This window comes from Pseudonaja textilis, chromosome 2, assembly GCF_049901715.1.
Source record: "Pseudonaja textilis isolate UNSWEBS1 chromosome 2, rPseTex1.2, whole genome shotgun sequence".
Taxonomy (NCBI): Eukaryota; Metazoa; Chordata; class Lepidosauria; order Squamata; family Elapidae; genus Pseudonaja; species Pseudonaja textilis.
In genome coordinates, this window is record NC_141991.1 from 204,782,710 (window position 1) to 204,800,111 (window position 17,402).

Here is a 17,402-nt window from a genome sequence, read left to right on the forward strand (position 1 = left end):
AAGCTTTCTCTAGAGAGACCAGCAGTTATAACAGGGTCTTCAGGCAAGTTTTAAGACAACATTTTGTAAGGTAATTAGGGGATGTTTCTTTTATGGCAAATGCTTCCATGACTTAATATAATAGTTACATCAGCTGCTGCAAAATCTATGTCTGTGTTTATTTTGAGCTAATACAGTCACAAGACTTTTCTGTTTTTTCTTTTATATCACAACAAGGCACTTGATAGATAACACAGAGAAGAGAATCGCTTTTAATGTATTGTCCAACCATGCCTGGCTGATATCTCTTTACAAACCTAGTGGTCTTACATGTCTGAATGGTGCCATCAGATGCAATTGCTTTAGAATACTGGAATTCTTCAAAGTTCTTTTAATTAGTATATGGATTTCTAACCTTTCCATAATGCCTGAAAGCTCCGGAATATTTTCTATATATTTGGGAAGAATGTCCAGAACAACCTAAAGAGCCCCCCTCCATCTCTCCCTCCCTCTCTCCCTCTCTCTCTCATGTATATCAAATAAATTATTGTTGTAGATTCATACACACAATTACATTGTGTACATTCAATCATATTAAATAATTATCTTGCTTTTTGGATGGCCTTTAAATCCCAGTTATACTTTGGTATAAAATTATTTGTAGAGCTGCATAAAACCTCAGAGGAGTGCTTCACTTCAATATGATTTGAAGTGAAACACTGCTTTGAAACTGCTTCACAAACAAATATGATGTATACTTACTTCTAAAAATGTCACAAAAGAGCTACTTCGATATGTATTGTTCAGAACATCTTATGTGATATATCCAGTATCAATCAAGTTGACACTGCTTACAACTTGCTTCCAACTTCTGATAGAAACAGTGGACAAGACCAGACAAATATTAAACAGCATTCAATTTTATATACATGTAGATCATTGACTTTGTCTGGGTTCATCACTGAGTTGAGGTGGGTCTGGATATACAAAGTTCCTAAAATGTAGGCTTTCTCAAAGGAGAATGTATCTTTTACAATTAGAAATATATAGCAATAGTAATAGTAATAGCATTTTAACTTATATACCTCTTCATAGTGCTTTACAGCACTCTCTGAGCAGCTTACAGAGTTTACTCCCAACATTCTATAGACAACGATCTCTCATTCCTTGATTGGCAATCTCTATTCACTGGATGCAATACTGTTGAAGACCATTACAACATATTTTTACTTGAAGTCAAAAGAGTCATCAAACCATATGTACCAACAACAACTCCCAAAACAAAAACAAAAAAAACAGATTACCCATAACAATAAGGAAACTTCAATCCAAAAAGAGATCTCTCTGGCGGAAAAACAAATCTGGTCACGTTGCCAATTTCAAAAGCCGATACAAAAATTTATGCCACCAGATAAAGACCGAATGCACCAATTATCACATTAAACAACAGGAAAACCTTCTATGCACCAATTCCACACGTGCTTTCTACAATTTTGTAAACAACAAACTAAAAGACTCAAGGTCCATCCCACCCCTGATAGGACCTAATGGTAAAGATTGCAATGACGACACTATTAAAGCCAACCTCTCTAACACATTCTTCAGCTCAGTATTTGTAAATAGCAATGGATCATGCCCAGTATTTCCTAGTCAAACCACAGACAACTACAATGATCTAATACATATCAATTTTACAGAAGACAATGTTGAAAAAGCACTACACAATCTAAAACCATCTCTATCTATTGGACCGGAAGGAATATGTGCTTACTTCTTAAAAAAGTTATCCACTGCCATAGCCGAACCTCTAAGCATAATCTTTGAAAAATCTTTCAGGACCAGCTCCTTGCCTAACCTATGGTCACAAGCCATGGTCATCCCCATCTTCAAAAAGGGAGACCCCAGCCTAGTTGAAAATTACAGGCCAATCTCTTTATGCTGCATCACCTGTAAAGACATGGAATCAATTATTAACCAATCCATTATCCTCCACTTAGAGACAAACAACCTACTCTCCAATAAACCATTTGGTTTCAGGAAAAAACTATCCTGTAATCTACAACTCTTACACTGCAAAAACATATGGACTACACAACTCAATCTGGGCAAAGCAATAGACGCAATCTACATAGACTTCTGTAAAGCCTTTGATTCAGTGGTACACGACAAACTACTACTAAAACTAAAATCTTATGCTATCTCTGAACAACTGCATAACTGGATAGAAACATTCCTGTCAAACAGACAACAAATGGTCAAAATTGGGAGTGTCCTGTCAAATTCTGTACCTGTCAATAGTGGTGTCCCCCAAGGCAGTGTTCTAGGACCAACTCTCTTCATACTCTACATAAATGACCTCTGTGATCATATTAAGAGCAACTGTGTTCTTTTCACTGATGATGTAAAGCTGTTCAATACCACAGACAATACTGCTACCCTTCAAAAAGATCTTGACTATGTATCAGAATGGTCAAACAAATGGAAACTTCAAATCTCAACAAGTAAATGCTGTCTTACATATTGGCAAAAAAAATCAGAAAATAAAATACAAGCTGAATAGTCAAGATCTTGTTGATGATCCAAGCTCTGTAAAGGACCTTGGAATACTCATCTCTAATGATCTAAGTGCTAGGGCCCACTGTAACTACATAGCCAAAAAGGCATTAAGAGTTGTTAACCTAATCCTATGTAGCTTTTTCTCTGATAATATCACACAACTAACTAGAGCTACAAAACATTTGCTAGACCAATACTCGAATACAGCTCATCAATCTGGAACCCACATTACATATCTGATATTAGCACAGTTGAGAAAGTCTAGAAATATTTCACAAGAAGAGTTCTCTACTCCTCTACTCGTTGTAGAATACCTTATGACACCAGTCTTGAAATTCTAGACCTAGAAAACCTTGAATTACTCCGTCTTCAGTCTGATCTAAGTATGGTATATAAAATCATATGTTGCAATGTCCTACCTGTCAATGAATACTTCAGCTTCAACCATAACAACACAAGAGCACACAATAGATACAAACTCAAGGTTAACTGCACAAAACTTGATTGCAGGAAATACGACTTCAGCAACAGAGTGGTCAATGTCTGGAATACTCTACCTGACTCTGTGGTTTCTTCCCCAAACCCCAAAAATGTTAACCTTAGACTGTCTACTATTGACCTCACCCCTTTCCTAAGAGGTCTGTAGGGGGCATGCATAAGCTCACCAACATGCCTACCACCCCTGTCCTCTTGTTTCTTTTATCTTTCTTATATGTATCCATTTCATGTATTCATAACTATGTATATACTTATACCTATTATCTTGCAAGCGATTGACAAATCTAAATAAATAAATAAATAAAAATAAAAATAAATTAATCTGGGTCCTCATTTTACTGACCTCTAGAGGATGGAAGGCTGAATCAACCTTGCGCTGGTCAGGATTAAACTGCTGGCAATTGGCAGAATTAGCCTGCAAGATTGCATTCTAACCACTGTGCCACCATGGCTCATATATATGAGTATTCTCCATGATTTTAAATCATTTTTCACCAAAACTATTTTTTTTTTCAGAAGTTTTGGTGGCCGTTGGGCTGTGGTATGGACATGTGATCTTCGTGAAATGGGTTTTATACCCATGCTGGACAGGGGATAAAATTGATAAGTCTCTGTGGAACAACTGTTGCACATAAATTTGTTCCTTGAAATAGCATTATTATGTTCATACTCAAATATATTATACGATTCAACTTGCTTGCCTACAAATATTAATTATGCAGCTTGCATATTCTAGGAAAATCATTAGCATTGATTTCTCTGACAAAATATAGTTTACCCTGAACTTGCTTCATGCTTTGTTTGACCTGGATATACAAAATGCTTTGTCTTGCCTTCAAGACTTCACTTCCTTTTGCCTGTCATTTCTCTCCAGACTCTTTATTACAATGTGTGATAGATGGATAGATATTGGCAGATTCTAGTTAAAATTCATTTCACATAGCTTGCTGACTGCCTCAAAGGAGCAAAGGTTCTATGAACTGAAAAACCAAGAACTTTGAGCTATTAACATGAAAAATAGACCTTTGTTTGATAAGTAACATACAAGTTTTCTTTCTTTTCCATTCAAAAACTAGCAGCTCCTGAGAAATCTTGAGTTTTGATTTTGTTATCTCTGGATTCCTCTGATAGTTAAACTTCTGTATGACAAGCACCAGTTACCCTCACCAAATTTCTAAAGCCCACAAAAGAAGCACTTTAGTAGGTGATATTTTGCATCACTCAGTTCCTTTCAGCTGTTGAAAAGAAAACACCTTCATTTTAATGCTACATATGCCTCTCCTCTACTTTTCAATGTACTCCCCTGCTTTCTCCCATTAGCTTCATAGCTATTCTATTCTCTTTCTCAGTTCCACCAACAACTGCTTCAAAGCAGATCTATTTACTGAGATTTACCTTATGAAAAAATAGTAACCAGTATTTAGGAAGATGATTATTGGATAGATAATGCCAAAAGCTGTTCATTGTGGTTTCTTGAAAAAGAAGCGGTGAAATGAAATTGTGGCAAATACAGAATTAGATAGCATTTAATTTTTTTCAGGATTTAGAGAAAAGAAGGGATTCACTTTATTTTTCCAATAGAAAAGATTTTTGCCCTCAATTGTCACAGGTGTGAAGGTTCAGATTACTCAATGCAACTTTCTCTCTGCTGTTCTTCTGTTCAAAATGGTCACCTAACCATCCAATGCTCACAAAACTATACAATATCATATAGTTAGGTAATTATTATATAGAAAAAAGAGAGAGTGGGAGGGAATGAAATCAGGTGTTACATGTATACCAACTCTAACCAGGATTCTAGAATTCTTATACTCCACTGAAAAGGAGAAGAGAACAAAACCTTTCAGATGCTAAGTACATGTTTCAGTCTGGTATTACTAAACTGCAAATAGCTGTTCATCCATTACGTATTCTAGAAAAACTTAATCTAGTCTCATCCTTCCTTCATAGGATTTATTGTAGGAGAAATAAGAAAACTCTAAACAGATAAATACCCAATAATGAATTATTTTACGAAGTCACCAGATTGTTCTGTGAAGATTTGGGGAGCAATAAATTTACAAAAGTGGGAAATTTTAGGAAATTATCAGAGTGTTTGCAGCGTGACTACTATTGTGAGACAATCCAGGAGCAAAACACAGCACACAGAGGCTTTGTCTTTTAACAGTGATTTATATACAAAACTACTATACACATGCATATATGTGGTAAGCAAATACCTGGCAAGCAATCAATCTTCTTTACTCTGCACAGGGAACTACAATGCAGACAGAACACAAAGAGAGAGAGATACATCCTATCAAGGCCGCCTTTATATAGACAGCTTCTTAAAGTGGTAAAACCCTGTGGACCCTCCCTCAGTCTTAAAGTGGCAATAACTCTGCTGACTCATCCTCATTTTATAAGCTTTTACAGTAACCTTACAGCAGCTGTTCAGCTATTAAATCAATACCTTAACAGAAATGATTTGGTGAGAGTAAACTGAGAGCAAGGAACCGCACCCAGTTAAAAACAGCTTTGGATCTTTATGACTTCACACCAAATGGGTCTTCAAAATTGAGATTATCTATTTCTGACTCAGATATAGTATATTTGAAATCCAATCAAATATTTGCTTTTAATGTGAAAGCTCCATGGATCGACATTCTTCCCCCATTTGCATGGACTTCTTTCCTACCAGAGTCCTACCAGTTTCTGGGTGTTAGATTTTTTTTTTTTAACAAAATAGATGGAATTATATCTTTCCAGTTCCTCTCATGATAACTTCTAAGATAGATTATTTATTTATTTATAATAAAAGCAGATAAATTTATATAATGTGAAGTACAGTAGTAGATGGAAAGGCTTAAATAATTTATTTCTGTTTTGCCAGAAGGAGGTTTTATTATCATAGAAACTTGTGGCAGGATAGGGCTGGAGGTTATTATTCATTCATGGTTTCATCACAGATTTCTTTAAACTGTTTTTGACAGAAGCTGTGGAAATGGCCTAATAGTATCTTTAAAGATGCATAGGAAAGAATGAGAAAATAGAAGAAATACATGGAGATGGAAGGGAGATAGGGTTGATTAGCTGGAATTTTGAATAATTCTACATTGTCACATTGTGTTGTGGGTACCAGTTTTACATGTGACAAAGATATAATATTTACCTATCTATTTATCTATGGAGAATCATTTGTACCTAAAGCTGGGTACCTAAGGCAATTCTAGCTTGAAAGGAAGCATCAGATGATCTTATATTAACTTCTTAAATAGATGTGCTCTTCTGAAAAACTGAATCAAAAGCTTTCTTTTTAACTCTACCACCAAATTTCTGGTGAAAGAAAGTCAGATATGATCCATCGAAGTAAAACTATTCCTCTGTTATCTGAAGATATATCTATAAGAGTCATGATGATACAGTGGTTAGAACAGACCCAGGAAACTATAGACCAATCAGCCTAACATCAATACCTGGGAAGATCCTGGAAAAGATAATTAAAAAAAAAAACAGATCTGCCAACATCTAGAACAAGTAAAGTAATAATTATCAGTCAGCACGTGTTTGTTAAGAACAACAGATCATGCCAAACCACTCTTATTTCATTCTTCAACATAGTGACTAAATTAGTAGACCAGCAAAATACTGTGGACATAATATATTTAGATTTCAGCAAGGCATTCGACAAAGTAGACCACAACCTACTTCTTAGTAAGCTAGAAAAAAGTGGAATAGATAGCACCACTACTAGATGGACTCGCAACTGGCTGACAAACCGTACTCAATGAGTAGTCCTTAATGGGTCTAAGTCTACATGGAGGGAAGTAAGCAGTGGGGTGCCACAAGGTTCCGTCTTAGACCCAGTACTTTTCAATATGTTCATTAATGATTTAGATGAGGGAATAGAAGGGGAACTTACCAAATTTGCAGATGATACTAAGCTGGCAGGAATAGCTAACACCCAAGAAGATAGGCTCAAGATCCAGATAGATCTTGACAGAGTAGAACACTGAGCTGTATCTAACAAAATGAAATTCAATGTAAAGAAAAGTAAAGTCCTACTCTTAGGCAAGAAAAACCAAAAGTACACATATAGACTGGGTGAAACTAAGCTCAATAGCAGTAACTGTGAGAGGGATCTTGGAGTCTTAGTGGACAACCAGCTAAATATGAGCCAGCAGTGTGCAGCAGCAGCCAAAAAAGCTAATGCAATCCTAAATTGTATTAACAGAGGGATACAATCAAGATCAAGGGAGGTACTAATAGCACTCTATAAAGCCTTAGTAAGACCACATCTAGAGTACTGCATCCGGTTTTGGCCACCACATTATAAAAAATGTTGAGACTCTAGAAAAAGTGCAGAGAAGAGCAACCAGGATGATTAGGGGATTAGAGACTAAGGCATATGAAGAACGGTTTCAGGAACTGGGCTTGGCTAGTCTAGAGAAGAGAAGGACCAGGGGAGACATGATAGCAGTCTTCCAATGTTTGGGGGGCTGGCAAAGAGAGGAAGGGGTCAAGCTATTTTCTAAAGTCCCTGTAGGCCAGACAAGGAATAATGGATGGAAACTGAACAAAGAGAGACCTGGAAATAAGGAGAAACTTTCTTTTTAAAAAAATATGAATTTTATTTGGGTTTTCACAAAAACATAATACAAATAAAACATCTTTTTTTTAGAATAGCATGATCCCGGGTTATCACTTCTTCATACAGGCACAAACTCAATTTCATATTCATCTTTGTGTTCTATTCCATATCTTATTACTATTTTAACATTTTCTCCATAATTTTTCCCCTTCCTTGGTTTTCTCAACTTTATTTTTAATTATCTCATATCTGAATTCAATTATATATCTTTTTCTAAGTTTCAATGTCTTTCCAATCATTATATTTATACTTTTATCTGTCCTGTTTCAATTTCATATTATCTTTTCTCATTAAACAAATTTTCCCCTGTTGTTACTAATTGGAATATGACACCTTTATATCTTTTAATTTTATCCATTCAACTCTTATTTAAACTTCAATTTATGCCTTTAAAATTATAACATTCAATATAGTACATAACTTCCAATCGAATTCTGCTTGGTACATTCTTAAAATACACACTATGTTCTTAAAAAATATATAACAATAGTAAATAAAACACTCATTCCATTCCAATTCAATTCTATCATTAATATTAGTTAGAATCTTAACACCTTTAACATTTCTTTTCAATTGAATATCATACTTCCTTGTGAACACTTATAAACTTTCCATAATTAATTCTTTTTTTCATATTTCTCTTCACTTACATCTTTATAAGTAATTAATAATAATTAAAATGTCCCCATCCTTTCCTAATTTCATTCTCTCATTCACTTTATTTCATTTATTTATTAACAAACATTCCACTGCATTACAATAAGTATTTTATCAGACATTTTAATCATACATTGTTTCATATTTTCTAAAATTATTTCTATTCCTAATATAACAATACTATTTTATGTACCTTTGCAGAATCCCTTTTTCAATTAAATTTTCACCCATTATCTCTAAATAGGCTTATACTTTCAATCCTTATACATTTTCCCTGTTTCTCTATGTCTTGTTTCTGTCTTTTATAACTTCTTTTCCTTTGCCTCTTCCCCCTCTTCTTCTCCCTCCCCTTTTTGACCTCTTGTCCCTCTAATTCTAATTCTCTCTTCTGTGATCCTCTCTTCTGTTGCTTCCTAATATTGTAATTATTTTTCAAACTATTATTTTTTTTGTTGATTTTTCAAATCTTAAACTTTTCACTCTCTTTCCACCCTTTCCTTTTTTGCCCCACATAAAATAACTTGATCATTAAAGATGGCTTTTTCTTTGTCCCAACCTTCTTGTTCTACAAGTGTTTCTTGTTTCTCATAGTTCCAGATCTCCATTTCTAAAAATTGAAATACGAAGCCAAAAGAACCTCTTCTTTCTTGTGCATCTTCTTTCTGTTTTTTAAGTTCCATTTTCAGCTCTTCTAAAAGTGATGCCATTTTAAACACTTTTAAACAATCACCTAATTGATTTTAGTCATTTAAATCCAATAGCCAAAAATCCAAAAATCACCAAGTAATCCAAATAATCCAAAGCTGTTTCTTCTTGCTTCTTTTTTCCACTTTCTCTTCCTGGGGTTCTATTATTTTGTTACAAATTTTCAATTGGAATGTATCTTTTAGGAATCTTGTTAAGGGTTCACTGTAAGTTCTTTTTAGTTCCAGGCAGTCTCCTCTGTTTTTCCAGATCCCACCCTTTTATTCTTTCCTTTTCTCTCCTTTTCTGCTTTTAAAGGTTTTTGAGTATCTAAAAGTCTTTATTATCTCTTTGACATTTTATTTTCAGCTTAAATGCCTATTGACGTCAAAGTGGATTTTTGTCAATTTCTTACTTAAATCTCTTAGCTGTCAATATAAGGAAGGGAAGGGGAAAAAAAGCCAAATCCTTTCCCTTCCCTCTCTCCTTCGCTGCTTCAAAGTCTTCTTTGGGAACAATGTTAATTTTTATAGTTCAAATTCCAGGGTACCTTATGTTGTTGCTTTTTCAGTTTAACCCGATCAACCAAAACTTTCTCTTCTTATCTTTCTGCTGCACATTCTTTTCCGGTCGAGTTCTTCTTTGAGGTGGCCATTTCTGATCACCACTGCAAACGCCTTCGGGAAAGGGAGTAATGGCCAGCTGAGGAGGAGAGATGCAGCTCTCCTCAACCCTGCTGGTGGTCTCCCCCCTCTTCACCACCTCTATGGGATGGCTTAGCCCCAAATCCAACCAGCTCGGGGAGCTCCGGTGGTGAGCACGGATCGAAACCGAGTACAATCATGGATTTTGGTCTGTCGCCGAAGAAGCTCAAACTGGAAGTCTGAAATAAGGAGAAACTTTCTGACAGTGAGAACAATCAACCAATGGAACAGCTTGCCCTCAGAAGCTGTGTAAGCACCATCATTTGAGATTTTCAAGAAGAGATTGGACTGCTATTTGTCAGAAATGGTGTAGGGTCTCCCGCTTGGGTGGGAGGTTGGAGTAGATGACCTACAAGGTCCCTTCCAACTCTGATTATCTGTTATCTGAGCTGTAAAATTGCTAAAATTGCTGAATATCCTGGATATATTATAAATGTAGTACTTCAGGCTACTTCTGCTGACTGATGGCTGCCTGCCTGAATCTCACCAGGCTCAAGGTTCACTCAGCCTTCCACCTTCCGAGCTCGGCAGGAGTAGAATTCAAATTTTTTCACAACTGGTTCTGTGGGTGTGGCTTAGTTGGTGGGTGTGGCTTGGTGGTCATGTGACTGTCTGTGTTTGGCTAACTCAACATCACTCACATTGAGGCACACTTCTCCTTGCCTGGCATCTCGTGACTGTGAGGATGCTGCAACAGTCGTAAGTGTGAAAAATGGTGGTAAGTCACGTTTTTCAGGGCCATTGTAACTTTGAATGGTCACTCCACAGAAGCGAAGTACCAGCAAAGGAGTGGGGGGAACTCCAGAGAAGTTCCTGAGACAGGAAGTCTAGTCCTGCCAAGAATATAATAAGGGTTAACGGAGAGGCAGTTTCTGTAAGCAACACCAGAATGTTTCCTTCCTGCCTTCTTTACAGGATTAGGCCAGTAATTTCTTCTAACAACCAGTTCTCCAAACTGCTTAGAATGTTAACAACCGGTTCTAGCGAATTGGTGCGAACCTGTAGAATCCCACCCCTGGAGCTCAGTAAAATGAGGATCCAGATTGTTCGGGGCAATATTATGTAAACCGCTTAGAGAGGGCTGTAAAGCACTATGAAGCAGTATATAAAATCTAAGTGCTATTGCTATAACTTAATGATTGATTGCAGACCATAAAAGCAAGACTATGTACAAAGATTGGGTTATTTTATAATTTTCTTCTGTAATACAATTACTTATATTCTCTTATTTCTTTGCAAATCTTTAAATAGGGGACTTTTTCAACATCCATCTATATGGTATGAACATGATTTGGAATCCACTTTTTCTATCAAATGCTCCTGATATTAACATCACCACATCTCGAAACCTGTGCCCTAAAGACATTTGAGTATCAATTGATAATTACACTTGTCTAACCAATCATCAAAACTTCCTTCCTTCCTTCACATCTGTGTTAAAAAAAAAAAGATGGCTGGTTAATGTTTCTCACCATCGGCTAACATTTGGTAGAAAAGAAAGGGAAAAATGAAGCCACTAATCCCTATGGTGAATGTGCCCTCTACATCATAATAATGACAATATAATTTGCCAGGACCATTCCTGTTACACAATAGATATTGCCAGTGGGAACTGCAAATTTTATACAGGTATTGTGTTCTCCTAGATCAAGGACTACTGGATAGCAATTTAATGTGACTTGAAAATATACTTGTGCTTGAAAATTTGTGAATCCTTTTGAATAATCAATATTTCTGCATAAATATGAACTAAAATGTGATCTATTCTTCACACAAGTCCTAAAGCTAGATAAAGAAAACCTGACTCTAATTTATGCTTCAAATTATCTGCTAAACTAAATTTTCATATCTTTTTGCCTCAGACAATTATGTAGCTTTAGATCATTTTTGTTAATAAATAAGTTAAGTATAATATTTTTGATTCTTTTCTTTATATAGGCTCTCTTTATCTAGCTGTAGAACTTATGTGGAAAACAGATCATGTTTTTGGTCACATTTATTCAGAAATATTGAACATTCAAAAAGATTCATAATCTTTTAAACACCACTATGATGCACAACATTATGAAACTTTATGAAATTTTGAAAACCTGATCTGTTTCTGATTCGAAATACTTGATTGTCATCAAACTATTCTTTGCAGATAATTGGCTTTTATACTTTTTTAGAAAACTAGAAAAAAAATAAAGAACTAAAAATGAAAAAAAAATGTTGATGGAATGGTAGCCACTAAAAGAAAAATTATTAGTAAAAAGATTATTTCTATTAATAATCCATTCAGGCACAAGACAATTTGCTTGTGATTTATTCAGCTTTTTTGAACATTTTATTATAAATTCACATAATCAAACACAAAACATTATATAACATACCCAATATTATTTTTCACCAGGAGTACGCTGTTTAAATTGTGTTGCCATCACTTTCTTTTACTCAGAATTTTATCTGAATTCTGTATTAAAATGTATGTTGTTCAGATGTTAAGCCAAGCAAGTTCAAGACTGAAAATAAAACTCACTCTGGTCCATCTCCTTAGACTAAAGGATATCTGTAGACCATATGATGCTATGTATCTACAACACATGCTCTTTATCTATGACTTTTGTTGCTGATTTGATCTAACCAGATAAGACTAACTGGATTTGATACTGGATGCAGAAAATACATCTGAAAGGAGAGGGAAAATGCATTTCTTTAGTAACTGTACCCCTAAATAAAACCTTAACATGAGCAGCCAGTTGATAATAGCCACTTGAGTAGAGCATGACTATAAGAGCCAGATGCACTTGAAATAAAGAAATCGAGTTGGCAATAGAAATGCCTGGATTGCTTTTCCAGAAAAAAGACAAGAGTGTGCAATCTTGCTGGTCCTTTGAGATCTCCCTGCAGCTTTTAACATTTAGGCAAAAGTATCCTCCTGAATCATCTCTGAAGGCTGAACTCAGAGGCAGAGGTTCTCCATTATATACAAGATAGATGCAATTCAGCCAATAGCTTTGCCTTTGTAAATTTTATAAAATGATTAAAAATACAAAAGCAGACAGGAGGTAGAAAATTGAGAGAAAGTAGGAGAAAAGTACAAAGAGAAAGAAAGGGAAAGACTTCTGACTTTTTTGAGTGCCGTAGATAGAGTACAATAAAGAGAGAACTTGCAACTTCAGCTTTTTGTTGTACAGTTCACAACATTTCAAGCTGTTTCTATAACAACAAAAATCATTCTAATTATCAAAACCTAAAATCAAAGTTTCATTTTTTTTTCATTTTGAAGGAAAAAGCCCAGAAGTGGTGTCCAGATAGAAACAAAATTAGTTAAAATAATCAATTTTTCCATCTCAGGCAATTCTGTCAACTTTACCATTCATTCCTCTTTGGGCAGTTCTGACAATAGCTTTGGTTAACTCCTCTTTAACTTAATGATAAATAAGCTGGAATTATGCAGAGTTTCTTTCTAACTGAAATGACTTGCAATGTTGATATAAACCACTAGGAACAGCCATAAAAATAATTTGTGATAAAGAATAATTGGTATTCTGATAACCTTAACTCCATATTGTATTGTATTGTATTATCTGTACTGGGTGAAACTTCACTGGTCCTCAGTCATGTCTAGATACAATAGTAAACTTAATAAAAGTCAAGAAGCTAAAGTTGTTCAGTATTCTAATAAGAGAAGCGTCATGAAGAGGGAGTTTCCTATCTCTGGAATTAAATGGATTGATCTGCTTGGGATACTAATTCCATTAGAACAGGAGTGTCAACTACACAAAAAACATTGTGATAAGTCATGATATATCACATGACATGATAAGTTTGTCACTCGTGCATTAGAAGGAGCTGGATATGTAGTAAGTCAAGCTCCTGGAACCATCATTACCATAAAAACCAAAACTAAACTCTATGGCAAGTAGCAAGATTATTCAGACTTGGATCTTGTGCTAAATATAGTTGCCTATACATAGCTGGCTATAATAAACCATACATTACTACATTTCAAGCTATATTATTGCAATGCATTTTATGCAGGGCTGCTTTTAATGTTGGCATCAAAAGGACAGGAAGTTGAAATACCGTCAAGTTGCTTACAGCAGCAGCTACCACCTGCTCTGAAGATGATACAAAGGCTATTAATATGATGTTAAGTTTAGGGTGTTTGTGTATGATGATTCCTGACATGGTTTGGAAATGATATAAGTGATGGACTGTCTTCTTACTAAGCTCTCAACAGGTGACAGCTTCTAGACAACTGCCTGGCTAAGCAGAGTGGAATTTGATTTTTATTTGGATGGGACTTTACTGGGAAATCCCAAGCTATAAACTAGCATAAATATAAAATAGTATAAAATAGTATGAGAAGCTGAGAAACATCCTGGAAGAAGACCATGGCAAATGATTCCCTTACTGCTGACTTGAAAATAACACTCTGTTTATATGATAATGGAGCATGATGGGTGGGAAATTTTGAACTAGACTTATGTTAAAGTGCCCAAGGTTGAGAAACATTGCTATAGAACCATAACAGTCAACACAATTCAGGGATATATTTATTATGCTATTTCTCAAAAACTTACCATTGTGGCCATTAAGATCTTAAAAAGACTGAGATCTATTTATTTAACAAGGTTAAAATAGCAAACATAATTAACAATTAACATATATAGTAACATATCCTTAGACTAATCCCCGTAAAAACACATTCTTTCCCAAGATGAATGCCCCCCAGACCATTTGCCCCCTAATAATTTGTTATAGGGCATCCTGAAAATGGATGTCCTCTATTATAGATTTCCCTTCCTTTTTAGTGACTAAATATTAAACATATCTGGAACAACCACCCCAAAGGTGTTTTTTCAAGAGGCAACTGGACTTTCTGGTTTTTCTTTTTTTTCCCCTGGTTTTCACTTTTCATCCAAGAAGCTTCTTCAACTCTGACTGGATGGCGGAGAATGGAAGGATTTATATTCCTTGCAGACAGTGTGTCATTTGCATTCTTTTGGAGAGTCGTTGAGGCCACTTGGAGGTTTATCTGTGTCCTCAGAGTCACCTGGGTAGTACAAATGGGTCAGGAGCCTTCTTGGAACTGCTGAAAGAACTGTGTTGTAGATTGGAGATAGATGAAAAAGCACCTTTGGGATAACCATGACCTGGATGACTGAGAATCTCCATAAACATATCTGGCATAAGTTGATAGCCTACTTGTTCACTCAGGCTCATTTTTTTTTGTCTGGACACATGGGTGACTGCAATCAAAAAAGTCAAGATTAACACCGTTTAAATTCATCACTATGCACATTAAACAAAGGCAGAGATGCAAGTGTGTGATCACAACCATCAATTTGATATTTTTTTATGATTGTCATAACCCAACTATGCATGTGTGTGCTACAGTTTCTTTTGTTTATTGTTGCAACTGCTGCTATTCTTATTTTTTAGGGTTGTTTTAGGTTGTTTTGTTTGTTGAACATTCATATAATATCAATGGCTTCTATAGTTTTTTTTCCCCATATTTTACTATGACTTAGAGTTTTAGCTGATAAAAAATCAAAGTAGTTGCCATGAGAGTGCAACTAAAACTTCAATCACATCATCATTATTTTGATTTTGTGATCTATTCCTGCCAGATACCTCTACTTTGACACTAAAGAGCAGGTTGACTGAGAAATCCAATAATGTTGAGTTTGGCAACCTTAAAGTATCATTTTATATTTTCTCCAATGTGCAAGTTTACTCCAATATACAAAGTGTAAAAGTCAGATGCATACCTCAAATTATATAAAATAATGAATCAAACTTAACTGTAGTTCTGAAATTATTGGTTCATGAAAGCAGTGCATGACATTCTGCTAGAAGCCATAAAATAACTCCATCTGTTTTACAGAAGGAGGAAACTATATTGGATTTTATATTTTATAATTTCCAATTGTCTTGGCCATAGGCACCATAAGTTATTTTATATTCTTCTTGTTGTAAGCCACCAATATTCACCACAGCCAAATAGAATATAGTGTTTGAGGCTGACACTTCTTATCATTTTTATTTATATAAATTATTTGTGTTTATGTTTTGAATTTTAGAAGATGAGAGGGAGACCATTTTCTTAAATTTTCCAAGAAAATTACACATTAAATGAAAAACCCAATTCAATGCCTCTAAAAGCAAAACTGAGATGGGAGAAACCCTGCTTTGATTGCTGTTTGGTTATGCCGAAATACTTTCATTCACTCATGCGTATGTGTATATATATATATACATGCGTGTGCCTGTGTGTATGTTTAAAAAAAAATTCTCTTACAAAGCTGAAATAGCCCAAGTGGGGTCAGAAGAGTTAATTTAATGGTGTTCCACATCAGGCATGTATTAGAATAGGCTTAAGCATATCTGATTGTGAAATGAAGGCAATTAACTTTTGTCTTTTTTTTTTAAGAAATCTCTATTAAGGCTTAGAATGAATAGAAGAATGAATGGAGCTTCAAATGTGCTTAATAGAAAAATTACCAATATTCAGGATTTCTGGATTCATTTCATCCATTACTTTAGAGATTAGCCTATGATATAAATGATATTTATAGATCTCTTTTCACATGCCCATGGTCAATGTCATCAGCTAATTGGAGAAGGTGTAACCTTGCCCTTACTGCTAACAAATAAGATCAGCAATTTTGCTGAGGACACTAGACACATCATCAGTGTCATGATCTTTAGCCTGTGACACTTTCAAGAGTTTGTCCTCAAAGAATTCTTCTATTGGAATGTAAATTTGTTATTTCTTTAATCTTTTCTACCACGCCATATTCTTGATACAGCCCACATATTTCATATTGTCTTTCAGCAAATAGGACTTACTATACAGTTCTAACTAGGATACAAAACATACTTTGTAAAATGGAAGACAGAAAATGGAAGATTAACATGGGAAATTACCCAAAGTTTGCAATCCTTAAAAAGACCAGGTCCTTCTATTTAGAGGAAGCGTATAATAACTGGATTTAATTGGAAGAAAGAAAGACAAACTGTGTTCCCAGAAGAGATACCCTTTCCAATACAAAGTCAAGATGGCAGTTGCAAATGTAAGCTTGAGGCCTCTGTTTCTTTTTACATGTATCACCCATAAAAAAAGAACAGGGCTTTGATTGCGACCATTATTTTGCCTTTTTTTTTGTTTACCCTTTTCCCTCCATAGAATAAACTGCACATAGCTTTTCTCCTCAGCAACTTGAGCTATTTAAACTGGACAGCAGGAAAAGATGTCGATAAAACCTTTCCCATATCTTCACCAGCAGCATAAGAGAATCATGCAAGGGAGAGGAGGAGCAAAATCCTGATCCCATCAGCCTGGTACACAAGTATATTTCACTGATTTTTAAAATAAAGATGATGCATTACAAGATCTTGATCAATATCCAAGCATATATTGGTTTCAAATAGTCATTTATAGCCCGTCTTTTAATGAAAAAAACACTAAGGGTGACTGAGCAATAGTAATGTAAAACAACAACTGTAAGACAATCAAAGCATCAATAAAAATATTAATTTAAAGCATCTGCTTCCTTCTGAACTCTGTGGAAGCTGCAACTACCTTTTCTCACCTAAAGACTGGGAGCAGCAAAAATCTAGCCATAAAAGAAGTAATTAACTGGTACTTAATAATTGAAATTTGGGGGGAAACTTATATGGATTTGGGGGAATTTTAGTTCTCT